Raw genomic sequence first — 19,806 nt, 5'->3', positions numbered from 1 at the left:
GCAGTAGATAAGCTTAGATAGTCTGGGTGCTACTTTATCAATGCCAATATATTAACAGCAGCTAGGGTGCCGTCTTCATCTAGGGCCTATGTCAATAGCAGGGTAGGCCTAATACTTCATCAATGCCAATATCAGCAGCAGATTTAACTAGGATACTGCAGGCTTCATCACTGCCAAAATTCATCAATGGCAACATCAGCAATAGATAGTAGGGCACAGTGCTAACAATACCTATATCAGCACTAGATAGCTGAGGTACCGGTACTACTTCATCAATGTCAATATTAGCAGTACTGTAGGCCTAGGTAGCTCATCAATGACAATATCATCAGTAGGCCGATATACAAAAATAGACCAATTAGATGATACATATCAAAATGGGTAGGTCTACTACTTCATCAATGACAATGTCAGCACAAAATAGCTAGGGTACTACCGTACTTCATCAATACCAATATCAGCAGAAGATAGCTAGGGTACTACTTCATCAATGCAATGCCAATATCAGCAGTATAGGTACTGCTTCATCAATGCCAATATCAGCAGTAGATAGATAGGGTACTACTTCATCAATACCAATATCAGCAGTAGATAGGGTACTACTTCATCAATGCCAATATCAGCAGTAGATCTAGCTAGGGTACTACTTCATCCATGCCAATATCAGTAGTAGATAGCTAGGGTACTACTTCATCAATGCCATTATTATGTTTTCAGGGTTATTCGGAGTTAAGTAAACCTAATAATGATAATATTGGATGGCTTATTTCGCATGATACCATAACATATCAGATTCGTCATACAAATATCGAACTCGCCGTTGGCGCGTCCGATATTTTTATGACTTATCCGATATGTTATGGTATCATGCTCAGCCATCCAATATTGTATCAATATCAGTAGTAGATAGATAGGGTAGTACTTCATCAATGACAATGTCAGCAGAAGATACCTAGGGTATTGCTTCATCAATGTCAATATCAGCAGTAGGTAGCTTGGGTACTACTTCATCAATGCCAATATCAGCAGTAGATGGTTAGGGTACTGCTTCATCAATATGTCAATATCCGTAGTAGATAGCCAGGGTACTACTTCATCAATGACATTGTCAGCAGAAGATAACTAGGGTACTACTTCATCAATGCAGATATCAGCAGTAGATAGATAGGATACTACTTCATCAGTGACAATGTCAGCAGTAGATGGCTAGGGTAGGCCTACTACTTCATCAATGGTGATAATTCAGAATATTCACAAATATGCTTCATCAATGCAGTTATCAGTAGTAGATAGCTAGGGTATTACTTCACCTATGTCAATAGTATAGATAGCTATGGTACTACTTCATTAATGCCAATGTCAGCAGTGGATAAGCTAGGACACTCCTTCATCAATGTCGTGTCCATATATCAACCATAGATAACTAGTGTATCTCTTCAGCAATATCAATATAAGCAGTAGATAGTTAAGAGCACTACTTCATCAATGCCAATATACTACTTCATCAATGACGATATCAGCAATAGATAGCTAGGGTACTATTTCATCAATGACAATATCAGTTGTAGATAGCTAAGGTACTACTTCATCAATGACAATATCAGTAGTAGATAGCTAGGGTACTACTTCATCAATGCCAATATCAGTAGTAGATAGCTAGGGTACTGATTCATTAATACAGATATCAGCAGTAGATGGCTAGGGTACTGCTTCATCAATGACAATATCAGCAGTAGATGGCTAGGGTATTCATTAATGCCAATATCAGCAGTAGATAGCTAGGGTACTGCTTCATTAATACAGATATCAGCAGTAGATAGCTAGGGACAGGGTACTACTTCATCAATGACAATATCAGCTACTCCCTAGATAGCTACCGGTACTCCCTATTCCAGAAAAATACAGAACTTATTTTTTGGAATAAAAAAATATTATCCTGTTTTGCCAAATGAAACATAGCTAAATCCTAATTCTTTAGTTAGTCCTAATTGGCAATAAAAGTTAAATTTTAATATTTGGCCAATTTTTGGAAATAAGGGCCAAAAACGTGCATTTTTATGGTGCTTTTCGTATGCTGACAATCAAGCCCAAAGACTTGTATTAAGACTAATTTCAGTTCATGTATTCTAATTTTTGGAAAAGCCTTGTTTCATTTTATTAAACCTATCATTTAATTATAGTAACACAAAAATGTGGGAAGTAGAGCAAAATTGCGGCATCTACTCAAGATTTTGAATGCTTAGACTTGTTCCAAGTCTTTGATTTTTGTGACTCAATTGTCAGAAAATACCCTAAAAACACATGTTTTTGGCCCTTATTTCCAAAAATTGGCCAAATATTAAAAATTTTTATTGCCAGTTAGGACTAACTAAAGGATTAGGATTTAGCTATGTTTCATTTGGCAAAACAGGATAATATTTTTTTTTATTCCATAAAAATAGTTCTGTATTTTTCTGGAATAGGGAGTAGGGTACTGCTTCATCAATACCAATATCGGCAGTAGATAGCTAGGGTACTGCTTCATCAATGTCAATATCAGCAGAAGATAGCTAGGGTACTACTTCATCAATACCAATATCAGCTGTAGATAGATAGGGTACTACTTCATCAATGTCAATATCAGCAGTAGATAGCTAGGGTACTGCTTCATCAATACCAATATCAGTAGTAGATAGCTAGGGTACTACTTCATCAATAACAATATCAGCAGTAGATAGCTAGGGTACTGCTTCATCAATGTCAATATCAGCAGAAGATAGCTAGGGTACTACTTCATCAATACCAATATCAGCTGTAGATAGATAGGGTACTACTTCATCAATGCCAATATCAGTAGTAGATAGCTAGGGTACTACTTCATCAATGACAATATCAGCAGCAGATAGCTAGGGTACTACTTCATCAATGTCAATATCAGTAGTAGATAGCTAGGGTACTACTTCATCAATACCAATATCAGCAATAGATAGCTAGGGTACTACTTCATCAATACCAATATCAGCAGTAGATAGCTAGGGTACTACTTCATCAATGTCAATATCAGCAGAAGATAGCTAGGGTACTACTTCATCAATACCAATATCAGCTGTAGATAGATAGGGTACTACTTCATCAATGCCAATATCAGTAGTAGGTAGCTAGGGTACTACTTCATCAATGCCAATATCAGCAATAGATAGCTAGGGTACTACTTCATCAATACCAATATCAGCAGTAGATAGCTAGGGTACTACTTCATCAATACCAATATCAGCAGTAGATAGCTAGGGTACTACTTCATCAATGCCAATATCAATAGTAGATAGCTAGGGTACTACTTTATCAATGCCAATATCAGTAGTAGATAGCTAGGGTACTACTTCATTAATGCCAATATCAGCAGTAGATAGCTAGGGTCCTGCTTCATCAATACCAATATCAGCTCAGTAGATAGCCAGGGTACTACTTCATCAATACCAATACCAGTAGTAGATAGCTAGGGTACTACTTCATCAATACCAGTATCAGTAGTAGATAGCTAGGTTACTACTTCATCAATACCAATATCAGCAGTAGATAGCTAGATAGCTAGGGTATTACTTCATCAATGCCAATATCAGTAGCAGTAGCAGATAGCTAGGGTACTACTTCATCAATGCCAAAAACAGCTAAACATCTTAGAAATAAGGTCAATAATCTAAATAAATCTCTTAAAAAGAAATATTGCAATGATGCTATAAACCAAAATGTAAATAATTCTAAGAAATTGTGGAGTACTATTAAGAAACTAATTCCTAAAAACCATTCTTCTATAAAAACTGTTCAATCTGATACTGGATTAACTAAGAGTGACAAAGAAACTGCCAATGAATTTAATAATTATTTTACTTCTGTTGGCAATGATCTAGCACAGAAATTTGATGACGTTATCAATGAATGTACTTGTAGTGATGATGAAAATGATCTGGTTAATACTTGCACTCATGTTTGTAGTAATATTGATTTTATAAGTCCATGTAATGCAGAACTATCTAGTAATAATTATAGTTCTGATAGTAATGTAATTCAGCATATTTTTCAATTCGATATAATCACAGGTGATTATGTGTTTGATCAGATTTGCAGTTTCTCTAACAATAAGTCTTCTGGGCTTGATAATTTTGATGCAAAATTACTTAAACTTGCTGCTCCAGTTATATGTCACTCTCTCGCTTATATATGTAACTTGTCTTTACTCACTGCTACATTCCCTTCAGACTGGAAACAAGCAAAAGTAACTCCTATTTATAAAGAAGGTTGTAAATCAGATGTAAGCAACTATAGGCCCATATCTGTGTTACCTATTATTTCAAAAATAATTGAGCGTGCTGTTTATGATCAATTGTACCAATATTTAACTATGTGTAATATTTTGAATCCAGCTCAATCAGGATTTCGATGTAACCATTCAACTAATTCCACACTTCTTGATGTATCTGATCATATTCTTCAAAATATGAATAACGGGAAAGCAACTGCCGCTATTTTTCTGGACCTAAAAAAGGCATTTGATACTGTAAATCATGAAATTCTTATTAGTAAATTGTATAACTATGGTATCAAAGATTATGCCTTAAATTGGTTTGTCTCATACTTAAAGAACAGATCTCAAACTGTTAACATAAATTCATCTCTGTCTGACTTTAAACAAATTAATATTGGCATTCCACAAGGATCCATACTGGGACCATTATTATTTATCATTTATGTAAACTCTTTGCCTGATAGCACTTTTTCTAAATGTATTATGTATGCAGATGACACTACCCTGCTATGTAGCTCATCTGACCCTAGTATACTACAGACTGAAATTGACAGAAATATGGACAGTATTGCTAGATGGTTTCATGAAAATAAGCTCACACTTAATATCAAAAAACTAAGCTTATGGTATTTGGTACTAGTCATTTACTTGGTAACTTTGATAATATTTCACTTTCATATGCAAATAATGTTGTGGATAGAGTAGATTCATTTAAGTATTTAGGTGTAGTGTTTGATCCACAACTAAGTTGGGACAGTCATGTTAATCGTATATCATCCAATATTTCCAAACGCATTGGTATTATTCGCAGAGTTAAATATTATCTTCCTCCAAGAACACTTAACATGCTCGCCAATGCACTTGTAATGCCACACTTTGATTATTGCAGTACTGTTTGGTCAAATTGTAGTGCTCATTTATCCAATTCTCTTCAGATACTGCATAATAGATTAGCAAGGATTCTGCTGGCTGCTGACATAAGAACTCCAATAAATGACTTAATGAAATCTTTAAATTGGACAAAACTGGATGAAAGGTGGAAGTGTTTATGTGCCTTCAAGGTTCAGCACCGTCTTATTTGAGTTCTCAATTTATTTTTACCGAATGTATGCATACAAAAGGTACCCGCTTTACCACTTTGGAAGAACACTCTGGGTAAACGTACCTTTCACTATAGAGGAACTAAGTTGTGGAATAACCTTCCAGTGGTGTGCGTTTAGATTATGACACTTTGAGTCTGCACATGTTTAAAAATGCTATTGTTTAAGTAAGATTCATAATCGCATGATTGTTTTCCAATATGTTATATGTATTATTTGTAATTTTGTATACTTATTTTGTTAACAATTTGTATGTAACAGTTATCTGGACCTCTTGGGAGACCAGTACATATGTATTGAAAGAGCTATCCAGAATAAAGAAAGATTAAATAAATAAATAAATAAGTAGTAGATAGCTAGGGTACTACTTCATCAATGCAGATATCAGCAGTAGATAGATAGGGTACAACTTCATCAATGACAATATCAGCAGTAGATAGCTAGGGTACTACTTCATTAATGGCAATATCAGCAGTAGATAGCTAGGGTACTACTTCATCTATACCAATATCAGCTGTAGATAACTATTGTACTACTTCATCAATACCAATATCAGTAGTAGATATATAGGGTACAACTTCATCAATACCAATATCAGCAGTAGATAGCTAGGGTACTACTTCATCAATACCAATATCAGCAGTAGATAGCTAGGGTACTACTTCATCAACACCAATATCAGCTGTAGATAGGGTACTACTTCATCAATACCAATATCAGCAGTAGATAGGGTACTACTTCATTAATACCAGTATCAGCAGTAGATAGCTAGGGTACTACTTCCTCAATACCAATATCAGCTGTAGATAGGGTACTACTTCACCAATATCAACATCAGCCGTAGATAGCTAGGATACTACTTCATCAATACCAATATCAGCTGTAGATAGGGTACTACTTCATCAATACCAATATCAGCAGTAGATAGCTAGGGTACTGCTTCATCAATGTCAATATCAGCAGAAGATAGCTAGGGTACTACTTCATCAATACCAATATCAGCTGTAGATAGATAGGGTACTACTTCATCAATGCCAATATCAGTAGTAGATAGCTAGGGTACTACTTCATCAATGCCAATATCAGTAGTAGATAGCAAGGGTACTACTTCATCAATGCCAATATCAGTAGTAGATAAATAGGGTACTACTTCATCAATGACAATATCAGCAGCAGATAGCTAGGGTACTACTTCATCAATGTTAATATCAGTAGTAGATAGCTAGGGTACTACTTCATCAATGACAATATTTAGACAATAAGTCTAAACATATATCTTGCAATAATTGTACTCTTGATTTTCATGCCCAATGTGTTGATAGATCACCGACATTAACAGATACTTCTATGAATTGGTTATGTAATTGCTGTTTTACACGAATTGCTAATGACGAGCTCCCTTTTGGTGAATGTTTTGTTGATTTAAAGTGCAAGTTGCAAAAGGTCTCAAAATGGCTCATTTAAACATTAGAAGTATTATTGACAAACTCGATTATCTGGATATTTTTGTGCATGAAAACAATATTGATGTTCTTTGTCTGAGTGAGACCTGGACAGATAAAAGTATTGATGACTCTGAACTTATGATAAGTGGCTATAATGTTTGTCGTCTAGATAGAAGTAATGGGATGGCTCATGGTGGTGTAATGTGTTATGTAAAAGAAAATTTATGTTTTAAAGAAAATGTTGATATTCATGATGATGAGGTAGAGGCAATTTTTATTGAAATCAACTTACCTAACACCAAACCTATTGCTGTAGGTACTGTTTACCGTCCTCCAGATTCTACTGTTGAGTATATTGATAAATTGGATGTTTTGTTTCAAAAGTGCAATGATATTTATGATGATGTGTATATATTAGGTGATTTTAATTTGGATGTTCTAAAAAGTGCGACTCTAAAAAGTATCTAATCTTGCAAAAAATGCCAAATGTCTCAGCTCATTAATGATTACACTAGAATTACTGATAAAAGTAGAACTATAATTGATTTGATCTTTGTGTCTCGTCCAGAATTGGTCCTTTCGTCAGGTGTACATAGTCTAGGACTTAGTGATCATTCATTAATATATGTTGTTCGTAAACACAAACAAATTAAATTGCCTCCAAGAACTGTCACATCAAGAAACTTCAAAAATTTTGATGAATCACACTTTGTGAACACAATTCAGAATATTGATTGGGAACAAGTAAACTGTATTGATGATGTTGATGACGCTCTATCTAAGTGGCAATCATTGTTTAATGAAGCATGCGATGAACATGCACCTTTTAAAACTAAGCGTATAAAGGGGCATCTCCCTGAATGGGTAGACATTAATTTTCTTAAATTGTGTAAGGATAGGGATTATTTTTATGCCAAGGCTCATAAAACCAATGACCCTGATGATTGGGAAAAGGCTAAGTCAGTTAGAAATAGAGTTAATAATATGAAATTTTATTTGAAGAAGAAGCACTTTGAAAGGGCAATTAATGATAATGTACATGATAGCAAAAAGTTATGGAAAACACTTAAAAAAGTAATTCCAAGTAAAAAAGGTAAGCCAAATATGCCTCACATTATAAGCCAAAATGGGCATGATAATATTGCTACAGGTAAAGATACTGCTGACTCATTTAATCAATTCTTCACCTCAGTTGGTGAAGAACTTAGTAAACAATTTGATAATATCGATATCATCTGCCCATGTAATGATGGGAAAAGTAGTATATTTCGATGTAACCATAGTGAGAGTTTTAAATTCTATTCTGTATCCTATGATTTTGTATATAACCAAATATGTAATATGGATAATAATAAGTCACCAGGTTTAGATAAATTCAATGTAAAACTGCTCAAATTGGCTGCACCTTATGTGTCAAAATCACTTGCTCATATTTGTAACATTTCTTTAAACAGTTCCAAATTTCCTGATGAGTGGAAGAAAGCCAAAGTCACTCCAATTTTTAAATCTGGTGATAAGAATAACGTAAGCAATTACAGGCCGATTTCTGTCTTGCCAATTATTTCAAAGATTATTGAAAGAACTGTTCATAACCAATTATATGATTATCTTTGTAGTAGAAATATTCTTTCGGATTCTCAATCTGGTTTTAGATCCAATCATTCTACAACAACAACTTTACTAGATGTTCAAGATTATATTCTTAATAGTATGGACAATGGTTTTGCAACAGGAGTTATATTTTTGGATTTAAAAAAGGCTTTTGATACGGTAAATCATGAAATTCTAATTAATAAACTTGCTGACTATGGTATTAAGGGTAATGAACTTGGTTGGTTTAAATCATACCTAAGTAATAGGGCTCAAGCTGTGCATGTGAATTCTTTTCTGTCAGATTTCAAAACTTATAATACTGGAATTCCTCAAGGCTCAATCTTGGGTCCTCTGCTATTTATAATTTTTGTTAATTGTTTACCTGATGTTGTAACTTGTAAGACAGTAATGTATGCAGATGATACTTCTCTTATGTGTAAAGCAAAAAATGCTGATGACCTAAAAATGCAACTTGAATCTAACCTAAAAACTGTTGCTAACTGGTTTAAAGCTAATAAGCTCACATTAAATACTGATAAAACTAAGTTTATGGTTTTGGAACTAATCATACGCTTAATCATTACAAGGACATAACTCTCACATTTGATGACAAAATTATTGAAAGAGTTGATGTTTTCAAATATCTTGGTATTAAGTTTGATAGTAATATGTCTTGGTCATCACACATTGATTATGTATCTGGAAATATCTCCAAGAGAATTGGTGTTGTAAAACGTGCTAAGTATTTCCTTCCTCATAAAACCTTAGTTATGCTCTCTAATGCTCTTGTAATTCCACATTTCGACTATGCTAGCAGTGTTTGGTCTAATTGTTCTGCAACCAATCAATATCAGCTTCAAGTGCTTCATAACAGATTAGCTAGAACAATTCTCTTTGCTGATATTAGAACACCAGTAGATGACATGTTAAATTCTTTAAATTGGATTAAACTTTGTGATAGATGGTCTAATCACATGATTATTCTTACCTTTAAATGTATCAAAAATATGTGTCCTGACTATTTATGTAATCAATTTGACTTTGTCCATAATGCTCATGATCACAAAACAAGGAGTCATTCTTCTAACACATTGATCATGCCTAAATATAATTCTAATAGTGGTAAACGTACATTTATTGTAAGAGCTGCAAATTTATGGAATAACTTACCACCATCATATCGTATAAACCTTGAAACTCTGTCTTTGCATAAATTCAAGACGAGCATCATTATTTCTGCTAAATCATAATCATTTATTATCACATTGTATGTATTTTTGATTTATATCGTTCATGTACTTGAGATGCATTATTTTCTTTCTTTCACATTATTATTCATGTTCTTGTATATATTTTAAACATCATGTTATTTTGTAAATATTCTGTAAAAATGTTGTAAATATTGTTGTATGAGGGCCTGCTTGGAAAGCAGTGCTTGCCACTGAAGTAGTTTAAATCCCTCAATAAAGATTTCACAAATCAAAAAAAATATCAGTAGTAGATAGCTAGGGTACTACTTCATCAATGCCAATATCAGTAGTAGATAGCTACTACTTCATCAATGCCAATATCAGTAGTAGATAGCTAGGGTACTACTTTATCAATGCCAATATCAGTAGTAGATAGCTAGGGTACTACTTCATCAATGCCAATATCAGTAGTAGATAGCTGGTACTACTTCATCAATGCCAATATCAGTAGTAGATAGCTAGGGCACTACTTTATCAATGCCAATATCAGTAGTAGATAGCTAGGGTACTATTTCATCAATGCAGATATCAGCAGTAGATAGATAGGGTACTACTTCATCAATGCCAATATCAGCAGAAGATAGCTAGGGTACTGCTTCATCAATACCAATATCAGTAGTAGATAGCTAGGGTACTGCTTCATCAATACCAATATCAACAGTGGATAGCTAGGGTACTACTTCATCAATGTCAATATCAGTAGTAGATAATTAGGGTACTACTTCATCAATACCAATATCAGCAGTATATAGCTAGGGTACTACTTCATCAATGCCAATATCAGTAGTAGATAGCTAGGGTACTACTTCATCAAAGCCAATATCACTAGTAGGTAGCTAGGGTACTACTTTATCAATGCCATTCAGTAGTATATAGCTAGGGTACTACTTCATCAATGACAATATCAGTAGTAGATAGCTAGGGTACTACTTCATCAATGCAGATATCAGCAGTAGATAGCTAGGGTACTACTTCATCAATGCCAATATCAGTAGTAGATAGCTAGGGTACTACTTTATCAATGCCAATATCAGTAGTAGATAGCTAGGGTACTACTTCATCAATGCAGATATCAGCATAGATAGCTAGGATACTGCTTCATCAATGACAATGTCAGCAGAAGATAGCTAGGGTACTACTTCATCAATACCAATATCAGCTGTAGATAGATAGGGTACTACTTCATCAATGCCAATATCAGTAGTAGATAGCTAGGGTACTACTTCATCAATGCCAATATCAGTAGTAGATAGCAAGGGTACTACTTCATCAATGCCAATATCAGTAGTAGATAAATAGGGTACTACTTCATCAATAACAATATCAGCAGCAGATAGCTAGGGTACTACTTCATCAATGTCAATATCAGAAGTAGATAGCTAGGGTACTACTTCATCAATACCAATATCAGGAATAGATAGCTAGGGTACTACTTCATCAATGCCAATATCAGTAGTAGATAGCTTGGGTTCTACTTCGTCAATACCAATATCAACAGTGGATAGCTAGGGTACTACTTCATCAATACCAATATTAGCAGTAGATAGCTAGGCTACTACTTCATCAATGCCAATATCAGTAGTAGATAGCTAGGGTACTACTTCGTCAATGCAGATATCAGCAGTAGATAGCTAGGTACTACTTCATCAATGACAATATCAGCAGAAGATAGCTAGGGTACTGTTTCATTAATACCAATATCAGTAGTAGATAGCTAGGGTGCTGCTTCATCAATACCAATATCAACAGTGGATAGCTAGGGTACTTCTTCATCAATACCAATATCAGCAGTAGATAGCTAGGGTACTACTTCATCAATGTAGATATCAGCAGTAGATGGTTAGGGTACTACTTCATCAATGCCAATATCAGTAGTAGATAGCTAGGGTACTACTTCATCAATGCCAATATCAGTAGTAGATAGCTAGGGTACTACTTTATCAATGCCAATATCAGTAGTAGATAGCTAGGTACTACTTCATCAATGACAATATCAGTAGTAGATAGCTAGGGTACTACTTCATCAATGCCAATATCAGTAGTAGATAGCTAGGGTACTACTTTATCAATGCCAATATCAGTAGTAGATAGCTAGGGTACTACTTCATCAATGCAGATATCAGCAGTAGATAGATAGGGTACTACTTCATCAATGCCAATATTAGCAGAAGATAGTTAGGGTACTGCTTCATCAATACCAATATCAGAAGTAGATAGCTAGGGTACTACTTCATCAATGCAGATATCAGCAGTAGATAGATAGGGTACTACTTCATCAATGCCAATATTAGCAGAAGATAGCTAGGGTACTACTTCATCAATACCAATATCAGCTGTAGATAGATAGGGTACTACTTCATCAATGCCAATATCAGTAGTAGATAGCTAGGGTACTACTTCATCAATACCAATATCAGCAGTATTATAGCTAGGGTACTACTTCATCAATACCAATATCAGTAGTAGATAGCTAGGGTACTACTTTATCAAAGCCAACATCACTAGTAGATAGCTAGGGTACTACTTTATCAATGCCAATCAGTAGTAGATAGCTAGGGTACTACTTCATCAATGACAATATCAGTAGTAGATAGCTAGGGTACTACTTCATCAATGCAGATATCAGCAGTAGATAGCTAGGGTACTACTTCATCAATGCCAAATCAGTAGTAGATAGCTAGGGTACTACTTCATCAATGCAGATATCAGCATAGATAGCTAGGGTACTGCTTCATCAATGACAATGTCAGCAGAAGATAATAATAATAATAATAATCTTTCTTTATTGAGGGTAATTCCACTTCAGTGTCAAGGGTACTGCTTCATTAATACCAATATCAGTAGTAGATAGTTAGGGTACTGCTTCATCAATACCAATATCAACAGTAGATAGCTAGGGTACTACTTCATCAATACCAATATCAGCAGTAGATAGCTAGGGTACTACTTCATCAATGCCAATATCATGAGTAGATAGCTAGGGTACTACTTCATCAATGCCAATATCAGTAGTAGATAGCTAGAGTACTACTTCATCAATGCCAATATCAGTAGTAGATAGCTAGGGTACTACTTCATCAATGTAGATATCAGCAGTAGATGGCTAGGGTACTACTACATCAATGGCAATGTCAGCAGAAGATAGCTAGGGTACTGCTTCATCAATACCAATATCAGCAGTGGATAGCTAGGGTACTACTTCATCAATGCCAATATCAGTAGTAGATAGCTAGGGTACTACTTCATCAATGCCAATATCAGTAGTAGATAGCTAGGGTACTACTTCATTAATGCCAATATCAGTAGTAGATAGCTAGGGTACTACTTCATCAATGCCAATATCTAGGGTACTACTTCATCAATGCCAATATTTGTATTAGATAGCTAGGGTACTACTTCATCAATGCAGATATCAGCATAGATAGCTAGGGTACTAATTCATCAATGCCAATATCAGCAGTAGATGGCTAGGGTACTACTTCATCAATGCCAATATCAGTAGTAGATAGCTAGGGTACTACTTCATCAATGACAATATCAGTAGTAGATAGCTAGGGTACTACTTCATCAATGCCAATATCAGTAGTAGATAGCTAGGGTACTACTTTATCAATGCCAATATCAGTAGTAGATAGCTAGGGTACTACTTCATCAATGCAGATATCAGCAGTAGATAGGGTACTACTTCATCAATGCCAATATTAGCAGAAGATAGCTAGGGTACTGCTTCATCAATACCAATATCAGAAGTAGATAGCTAGGGTGCTGCTTCATCAATGACAATGTCAGCAGAAGTTAGATAGAGTACTGCTTCATTAATACCAATATCAGTAGTAGATAGCTAGGGTACTGCTTCATCAATACCAATATCAACATAGCTAGGGTACTACTTCATCAATGCCAATATCAGTAGTAGATAGCTAGGGTACTACTTCATCAATACCAATATCAGCAGTATTATAGCTAGGGTACTACTTCATCAATACCAATATCAGTAGTAGATAGCTAGGGTACTACTTTATCAAAGCCAACATCACTAGTAGATAGCCAGGGTACTACTTTATCAATGCCAATCAGTAGTAGATAGCTAGGATACTACTTCATCAATGACAATATCAGTAGTAGATAGCTAGGGTACTACTTCATCAATGCAGATATCAGCAGTAGATAGCTAGGGTACTACTTCATCAATGCCAAATCAGTAGTAGATAGCTAGGGTACTACTTCATCAATGCAGATATCAGCATAGATAGCTAGGGTACTGCTTCATCAATGACAATGTCAGCAGAAGATAATAATAATAATAATAATCTTTCTTTATTGAGGGTAATTCCACTTCAGTGTCAAGGGTACTGCTTCATTAATACCAATATCAGTAGTAGATAGTTAGGTACTGCTTCATCAATACCAATATCAACAGTAGATAGCTAGGGTACTACTTCATCAATACCAATATCAGCAGTAGATAGCTAGGGTACTACTTCATCAATGCCAATATCAGTAGTAGATAGCTAGGGTACTACTTCATCAATGCCAATATCAGTAGTAGATAGCTAGAGTACTACTTCATCAATGCCAATATCAGTAGTAGATAGCTAGGTACTACTTCATCAATGTAGATATCAGCAGTAGATGGCTAGGGTACTACTACATCAATGGCAATGTCAGCAGAAGATAGCTAGGTACTGCTTCATCAATACCAATATCAGCAGTGGATAGCTAGGGTACTACTTCATCAATGCCAATATCAGTAGTAGATAGCTAGGGTACTACTTCATCAATGCCAATATCAGTAGCAGATAGCTAGGGTACTACTTCATTAATGCCAATATCAGTAGTAGATAGCTAGGGTACTACTTCATCAATGCCAATATCAATAGTAGATAGCTAGGGTACTACTTCATCAATGCCAATATTTGTATTAGATAGCTAGGGTACTACTTCATCAATGCAGATATCAGCATAGATAGCTAGGGTACTAATTCATCAATGCCAATATCAGCAGTAGATGGCTATGGTACTACTTCATCAATGCCAATATCAGTAGTAGATAGTTAGGGTACTACTTCATCAATGCAGATATCAGCTGTAGATAGCTAGGGCACTGCTTCATCAATACCAATATCAGTAGTAGATAGCTAGGGTACTGCTTCATCAATACCAATATCAGCTGTAGATAGGGTACTACTCTATTAATACCAATATCAGCAGTAGATAGCTAGGATACTACTTCATCAATACCAATAGCAGCTGTAGATAGGGCACTACTTCATCAACACCAATATCAGCAGTAGATAGGGTACTACTTCATTAATACCAGTATCAGCAGTAGATAGCTAGGGTACTACTTCCTCAATACCAATATCAGCTGTAGATAGCTAGGGTACTACTTCATCAATGTCATTATTATGTCTTCAGAATCTTGCATCCTATACCTTTGTACATAACCTAGCTGTCTGATAAATGTGTGTATCGGTCACCTGGAGCTACAGGGTTTTTTCATATCTGTAGCCTCTTCATAAGAGTGCATAGTTCATATACTTTATGTGTAAAAGTCTCTTTTGGTGTGATTTTCTCTTGTAAATGTGACAAGCCATGACCCAAAATCGCATTTTTGACAAAAAAAATCAACATTTTTGACAAAAAATCACATTTTTGACAAAAAATCACATCTTTGACAAAAAATCAAATTTTTGACCAAAAAATACATCACTGTTTTTTTTTACTAAAAATCATGTTTTTGACCAAAAAGATTCTGAAGACATAATAATGATAAAATTGACGGATAATTTCAGAGATGATACCTGAATTTATCAGCCTCGCTAGAATTTTCAAATATCACGCTCGACTTCGTCTCGCATGATATTTGAAAACTCTAGCTCATTTCGATAAATTCAGGTATCACACTCAATCCGTCCAATTTTATATCAATATCAACAGTAGATAGCTATGGTACTACTTCATCAATATGCCAATGTCAGCAGTAGATAGCTAGGGTACTATTTCATCAATACCAATATCAGTAGTATATAGCTAGGGTATTACTTTATTAATACCAATATCAGAAGTATATAACTAGGACAGTCCTTCATCAATGATAATATTTTATGGACACTTCTTTATCAATGCCAAAATTACACTTAATATTAGCAATAGCAGTAGCTTTTGTTTTGGTTGTAGAAAGTACCATTTTTCAAAAATTTTTATACAAATTTTGTCCGCCCTTTTTTCTTTACTAATTCTTTTTGCCACCCCTTCTTCTTCCGCCGCCCTTCTTTTTGCCGCCCCTTCTTCTTCCGCCACCCTTCTTTTTGCCGCTCCTTCTTCTTCCGCCACCCCTATGTTTTGGCCGCCCCTACTTTTACCCCGGGGGGCTGGTGCCCCCCCAAAATATGCGCATGAATTGTTGCCTGTATTGATATTGACCAATATAAATTTAGCATTAATTATGATTAATTAGTTGTTCATTCATTCTAAAATAAAAAGCATCGAAGCAGCATTGACGGTCGATCCGAATATTGAACAAATTTGTTTCTGGTGCCTTAAACTATAGTTTTTGGCAGGTTCAGTGGTCTGTCGATTTGGCAATTATAGCGTAAATAGTGGGGTTCTGATTGGCAAATATAATCACGCCATTATCACATTCTCACCACATTCACTGACCAAACTGCATAGCAACCTGTGACCTAATACGCAATAATCAGGAAGAGCAGTCGAACACTGCTGAAGAACCTTTTCGAATACTATAATAATCAGGCTTTCCCAGGTTCCCACAGAAAAAAATTATTTTGAGAGTTCAGTATTACAGACAATGTCTACAACAACAACAAATGGTTTTGCCTCTTCTATAACAAGTACCGTCGGATCCGTGGCGGTCGCTGCGGGACAAGGAATTCAATTTTGCAGTGTTGGTGTCTTTGAAGCAGGTTCAAGTTTGACCCCTATTTTGACCTGTAACCCCTCTGTTAGCTTCTGTGAGCTTTCGTGAAAAAAAAAATTCGGAAAAAAAAAAATTTTGGAAAAAAAAATTTCAAAAAAAAAATTTTGGAAAAAAAAAATTCGAAAAAAAAAATTTCAAAAAAAATAAATTGCGGAAAAAAAAAAAAAAAAAATTCGAAGGAAAAAAAAAAAAAAATTTCTGAAAAAAAAAAAAATTTCAAAAAAAAAATTTCGAAAAAAAATTCGAAAAAAAAATTTCGAAAAAAAAGAACAAAAATTTCAATTTCCTTAATTCTCTTCAAAAAATCCCAATTTCCTTAATTCTCTTCAATTTCCCTTAACTTCCCTCAATTTCCCTCATTTTCCCAAATTTCCGGATCTAAACTCTTTTTCCAGTATGGGGCGGTATAGGCCCTCCCTCACCAAGTATCATAGCCATGCGACAAACAATGTAGACGTAACAGCATTTTTTAGCGTTTGTTACTAACGGACGGACTAACGGACTAACAGACTAACAGACGGAGAGACATGGTGACTTATAGAGCTGCTACCCGCAGCTAAAAATGATCTCACGGTAACTTTTGTGGTCTTAAACTTAAAGATTTCACGCTTCTCAAAACCCAGCATTCCAGCAAACACAGAATATCTTTTGAAATATTTTCAAAAAGTTCTAAAACTTTACAACTTTAAATGTAGGACTAGGATTAAAAGAGATTAAAACATTTTTTGTAAGAATGAACATGAACATGTTTTATAACTTTATAATGTATCTGACAACTTTTGTGAAATGTTGCAAAAATGGTTTGTTTGCTGGAGAGGCAATCTGTAGGTGAGCGCAATTGTTAAAGAATTCCTTTAAAAGCTAATTAAAATCCTGAAAAGCACTTTGTACAGGGAAAGAGGAAAAATACTGAAATCAGGGGGACAATCCTGAGAAGTCACACCCCTGTAATTATTATTTATGATTAATTGGTCTGGGGCCTGAAATTTCATCCAAATAAAAAGACACTGGTATGACTTTTATAACTTGATGTAACATATTTATTCAGTTTTACCGTAAGAAATACAAATTGATAATCCAAGCATCTTTAAAAAGTATTGCATATAAATACATATAACAGAAAAATTGAACATATTATACATTTATCCCTGTAACTTGTAAGCATGATAAGGTGCAGATAGCAACGTTTGCACAGTATTTTTGTGGTACCTGAGAGCACATCAAATAATTTCGATTTTTTTTTTTAAATTCATGCTATAACACAGAATTCATGGCATATTATTAAAAATTGAAATTTTTAACGGTCAGCTTTTCCTCCCAGCTACATACAGTTTATGTACATATCATTAGATTTATAAATTTTTACTTCAAAGACTGAACATATAATATTTTGCCATATATTTAATATAATGCAATTTGGTGTCTGATGTGCTCTCAGCTCCCATAAATATACTGTGCAAACGTTGCTATCCATCACCTTAAGGTGACAAAAAAAAAACCCTGTTCTACTAGCCTGACCAACCCAGATTTTAAGAAATTGGGGAAAATATTTTTCCTATACAAATGAATGCTGATCCAATATATTGAAAATTTCAGGAATTCATTTTTTTATTTCAAAATATTGCAAAATATTTATAGATTGGGTGATTTTTAACATCATTTGCAACAAAAAAAGTTAGACAGACTGACCCTTTGAAAGGTACATTCACCCTTAGAACAAGGTTGTTTTCCATCGCCTGATTAACAATATCTAAACATTGTTGCTTGTTTGAAATTTTCATAATGTAAATTTTGCATACTTTCAAAATGATTGCATATAACTAAAACTTAACCAATCAGTGTATCTGAATTTTGTCTATAATTGCATAAAAAGGTTGTACCTGATTATGAAAAGTGAGAGCTTACTTTCCCCTCCTTAGTGATGCATAAATGCTACAATTAATCTATACATTTGTCATTCTTATTTGAATAAGGAAAACCAAGATTTCCTATTCTTTAATTTTAAATGCTAGACAAACTTTTTTATTTTTTTTTATTTTTTATAAAATGCAAGGTGAACAATAGCCCAATAGGAATGACCATGTCAATCACTTATATAGGCAACAGGGCACTATATTAGTAATCCGTATGGGCTAATCAATGGTTCACAGTAGCTTAGGAGAGTGACAAGAACCCTCTGCTAAATCATAATCCCGAAAGATGTTGATGTACACGGCTCTTGAAGGATTGAGCCCCATAATCGGTGATCTCTCCAACTACACAATCCGGGATTCCATTCCACACATGTACTACAACATGGACAAAAGTTCTGCATGTTGACAAGGTTCTTGAGACTGGCTCAGTCAGTGCATGACTTGGCATTGAGAGACTGGTGCGGGTGCACCAGCCGGTGGCTCGTCTGATCACATAAGGCTTGCATGGGCAGCAATGCATTCATCATAAGACTAACAAATTATGCACAAGTTTTGATTTGTCTTTCCACACAACTATCAGAATGAGGACAACAACTTATCATCACACTCCATATTGCTATTTCATGACATTACAGAATGCCCATATTCTGATAACAAGGACATGCTGAACAAGATGACAGAGATTTTTGTTTGTTGCAACAATGCTGCCTTTTTTCTTAGCTGCAGTTTTCTATAATTGAAGACCGAATTAAAAAGACTAGTTTGCGTCTGACATCAGGACAAAGGTGTGGTGTGATTGGTTCTTGACCTGCGCAGTACGGCGTTTTTGGTCTGGTTGACAGGACATCATAAATACGCAAACTAGTCTTTTTAATTCGGTCTTCAATTATACCAAATGTTGGTTTTAATGCTTTAGGCCCCCACAATTCGTATGTTTCAAAATCCAAAACAAATGGATGTGTTTTCCCTTTTGTTCTTTTTGTCAGACTATTAAAAATAAGTTTGAGATGCTACAAACTCTCAAACCTATACACATTTTATGAAATACTTTCACTAATTTAAAGTGTTAATCACACAGATCTTACAACAAATGCCTTAAAACAAATTTTTACCAATATTTGGGATTTTTTTTAGACAAATGCGCACCACAAAATAAACAAATGCAGAAGCTTTGAAATAGGCCTACTTTTTATAGCCTCATTCACAAAACTTACATTTATAGACAAGAGGGTATGTATGAACACTAACATAAAGTCTGTTACCGTGTGATCAAAACAACATCT

Source organism: Amphiura filiformis, chromosome 18, assembly GCF_039555335.1.
Source record: "Amphiura filiformis chromosome 18, Afil_fr2py, whole genome shotgun sequence".
Classification (NCBI taxonomy): Eukaryota; Metazoa; Echinodermata; class Ophiuroidea; order Amphilepidida; family Amphiuridae; genus Amphiura; species Amphiura filiformis.
The sequence above is the reverse complement of the archived record's forward strand: the minus strand, read 5'-3'. Positions refer to the sequence as shown.